Genomic DNA, 4,293 nt, shown 5'->3' on the forward strand with positions numbered 1-4,293 from the left:
AACAAATTAATAAATATGCTGTAGGTATAAGCAAAATAACAATGTGAGTTTAAAAATAAATGTATTAAAAGGCATACAGTTATTAGGTAACTGTAATGTGGTATTTTTATTTGAAGTTTGTGACAGGCTCAAGGGTGGCTCATGCCTGTAATCCCAGTACTCTGAGAAGACAAGGCAGGAGGATCACTTGAGCTCAGGAGACCCAGACTAGCCTGAGGACAGTGACACTGACCTCTACTAAAAATAGAAAAAAAATTATCTGGACATTGTGGTGGGTACCCAGAGACCCAGCTACTCAGGAGGCTAAGGCAGAGGGATCGCTTGAACCCAGGAATTTGAGGTTATTGTAGAGTTAGATTGATCCCACAGCACTCTAGCCTGGGGCAACAGAGGGAGACTTTGTCTCCAAAAAAAACAAGAAGTTCGTGACAAATCAAAACTGACTGGCATAAATGAAAAAATTATCGGTATAGTTGGCCAAATTTCAGTTTCGCAGTAGATAAGGAAATTTGGACTAAAGCCAAATAATAGGAAAAGAATTAGATAAAATAGATTTCTCACTTTCTACCTCTGCAATTTTAAAGACATTGGTTTCTTTGAACTCTTCATATATATTTCCAGCATATCTATAACTTTTATCATGTTTAAAATTTTCAATTTGTATGAACACTGTTATAAGTTGCGGTACTGTTAACAACAGTGAAAACTGGTATGTTAATATTTTATAATAAATGGCTAAATAATTATACACACATAACAGGCTATTTACAGTATAGCCATAAAAAATTATGTTGTAGAAAAATATAGCTAATGGCATGAGAAAAAAATAATAATAAAAATAAAAAATACAAAAATGTTTTAAAAGGCAGGGGGAGGTGGCTCAAGCCTATATAATCCTCGTGCTCTAAAAAGCCAACATAGGCAATTGTTTGAGCACAGGAGTTAGAGAACTCTCTCGTTGAGCAAGAACAAGACCTGTCTCTACTAAAAATAGAAGAAAAACTAGCCAAGCATAGTGGTGAGCACCTGTAGTCCCAGCTACTTGGGACACTGAAGCAGAAGGATTGCTTATGCCCAGGAGTTTGAGGTTGCTGTGAGCTATGATGATGCCGATGGCACTCAACCCAGGGTACAGAATGAGACTCTGTCTCAAAAAAAAAAAAAAAAAAAGATAAAATAAGTAAAATATAATAAAATAATGGCATGCGAAGTTTCATGATCTACTGTAAGATGAGAACAAAAGCAGTTTAAAAATAGTATATGTACGATACATTTATGTAAAATAAGTATCTATATACATAAAAAGTATAGTAGGAAGATAATATCAAAATATGAAAGGATAGTATCTTTGGATAATAGGTACACAGATTATTTTATTTTCCTTTTGACTTCTTTTAAAAAAATTTAACATCAGTGTATATTACTTTTATAACAAAAATAATTATAAAAAGTAAAATTAAAATTATAAAAAGTTATTTTTTAAAGTTTTAAATTCCATAACAAACAGACAATATATAATAATCAAAAGCTATCAGTTGTGTGGCGCTTGTGGCTCAGTGAGTAGGGCACCAGCCCAATATACCAAGGGTGGTAGGGTGGTGGGCTCAAACCTAGACCCGGCCAAACTGCAACAAAAAATAGCCAGGAGTTGTGGCGGGCACCTGTAGTCCCAGCTACTCGGGAGGCTGAGGCAAGAGAATCACATAAGCCCAAGAACTGGAGGTTGCTGTGAGCTATGATGCCAAGGCAATCTACCAAGGGTGATAAAGTGAGACTCTCCCTCTAAAAAAGAAAAAAAAAAAAAGCTATCAGTTTATAAAAGGTGTGGAAATTACCACACAGAGAATTTCAAAGCAGGTGTTTCAGGTTTGCCCAGGAGTGTATAATTAATTCCAAAATCACAATAATAATTATCCAGTTAACATATGCACATTTTATGAATATCTGATACTGTGTTATAATGATACAGTCCTTATATAGCAGAGGGAAAAAATGGAGAAACCATAGTTAAATATGGTTACCTGCCTGCCACACCCATAGTTTAAAAAAATAATTTTAAAATGGTTACCTAGTTACATGACACAAATCTAAATATAAAACATCAAAAGTTTCATGTCAAAATATCTTCAATAAGTCAAACAAATAAAATTTATAACTTTATTGGCTTAGGTGAATGATAAAACACACTATAGTAGATTAAAACAAAAAGTGACATTTATTGAATATAATACATATGTGGAAAGCATTAGATATCTATTCTCAAGGTGTTCACCCATGACATATTTCATATATGTGTTAGAAATATTACCTAAGAATTTAAAGTTCTAAAGTCATGGTTCTATTAGACATGAATGCCATAGGACTCATTATTACCTTAGGCTCAAGATTAAGAAACAAGGAACAAAAAACTACAAGATCTCAGCTAAGGCGCCAGCCACATACACCAGGGCTGGTGGGTTTGAATCCAGCCTGGGCCCACCAAACAACAATGACAACTACAACCAAAAAATAGCTGGGCATTGTGGCAGACACCTATAGTCCCAGCTACTTGGGAGGTGGAGGCAGGAGAATCGCTTGAGCCCAGGAGTTGGAGGTTGCTGTGAGCTGTGATGCCACAGCATTCTACCCAGGGTGACAGCTTGAGGCTCTGTCTCAAAAAAAAAAAAATCTACAAGATGGGGCGGTGCCTGTGGCTCAAGGAGTAGGGAACCGGCTCTATATACCAGAGATGGTGGGTTCAAACCCAGCCCCTGCCAAAAACTGTAAAAAAACTCACAAAAGTACAAGATCTTTCTCTTCACACAATAGTTCAGAACAGACCAAATGATTTAAAAGTAGTATTACAAAAATATCTAATAATTCATTATAACAAACTTCTACTTCAATTAATATCATTTTAGTTTGGGGAGATAACAGTACACTGAATGTTGTCCAACCCAGTGCCATTTGATAGGGTTTCTTAACTTTGCAAAACTTTTATGTTTGTTTTGCAGTTTTTGGCCGGGGCTGGGTTTTAACCTGCCACCTCTGGCATATGGGGCCAGTGCCTTCTCCTTTGAGCCACAGGAGCCGCTCTCCTAAGTGTTATGTAAATACAAACTGGTTTGTTTGCATTTTCATTTTTGTTTTTGAGACAAAGTTTCAGTCTGTCACTTGGGCTAGGTGTCATCATTGTCACTGCAACCTCAAACTCCTGGGCTAAAGCAGTCCTCCTAACTCAGCGTCCAGAATAAGTGAAATTACAGGTATGCACCCCCACACCCAGTTAATTTTTTTGTATTTTCAGTAAAGATGGGGTCTTGCTCTTGCTCAAGCTGTAAAAACTGCATTTTAATTTATATGGCTTTCTTAATAAGTGGTATATAATGTCAATAGAGATAGTGGAGTAGAGACATGAAGCTAAGGTTCACCAAATTTCAAAAAACTATAAAAATGTGTGGATTAGCTGAAAGGGAGAATGTACCGCTTAGAATCATGCCTTTCTAAATTGGGCACTTAAAAAATCAATGCCTAGGGTGGTGCCCATAGCTCAGTGGGTAGGGCTCCGGCCACATACACCAAGGCTGGTGGTTTGAACCTCCCCTCCCCCCGAAACAACAAATACCCGGGCAACAAAACTGCAACAAAAATTAGCCAGACATTGTGGTGGGCACCTGTAGTCCCAGCTACCTGGGAGGCTGAGGCAAGAGAATCACTTAAGCCCAATAGTTGAAGGTTGCTGTGAGCTGCGATGCTAGCACTGTACCAAGGGCAACATTGCAAGACTCTGTCTCAAAAAAAAAAAAAGGAAATATTTAAACAATGGCCAAAAACTTGTCAATGCTGGTCAAAGACATAAAATTTGGAACTAAATGGCTGGTCGTGCGTGGTGGCTCACACCTATAATCCTAGCAGTCTGAGAGGCCAAGGCAGGTAGATTGCCTGAGCTCACAGGTTCAAAACCAGCCTTAGCCAGAGTAAAACTGCTCTAAAAATCACCAGGCGAGGTAGCAGGCGCCTGTAGTCCCTGCTACTTGGGAGGCTGATGCAAAAGAATCGCTTAAGCCCAAGAGTTTGAGGTTGCTGTGAGCTGTGACAGTACAGCACTCTGCGGAAAGACTGTCTCCAAAAAAAAAAATTCAAACTCAAAAAGCTCTGCAAACTGTGAACAGGATAAATATGAAGAAAACCACACCTGGTAATCAAATTGCTGAAAACAAAAGATAAAGAGAAAAACCTTGAAAGTAGCCACAGAGGCTCGGCGCCTGTAGCTCAACCGGCTAAGGCGCCAGCCACGTACACCTAAGGTGGCGG

At 38.3% G+C, this 4,293-nt stretch overlaps 1 protein-coding gene across 1 annotated transcript in view; it reads right to left on the bottom strand.

Annotated features, from left to right (window-relative positions):
• ACBD5 (acyl-CoA binding domain containing 5) overlaps nt 1-4,293 on the bottom strand; it is a 41,712-nt gene that overhangs the window by 36,030 nt on the left and 1,389 nt on the right. The gene's annotated exons all lie outside the window — the stretch shown is intronic.

The sequence above is a fragment of the Otolemur garnettii genome, unplaced genomic scaffold, assembly GCF_000181295.1.
Source record: "Otolemur garnettii isolate 467f Iridium unplaced genomic scaffold, OtoGar3 scaffold00019, whole genome shotgun sequence".
Taxonomy (NCBI): Eukaryota; Metazoa; Chordata; class Mammalia; order Primates; family Galagidae; genus Otolemur; species Otolemur garnettii.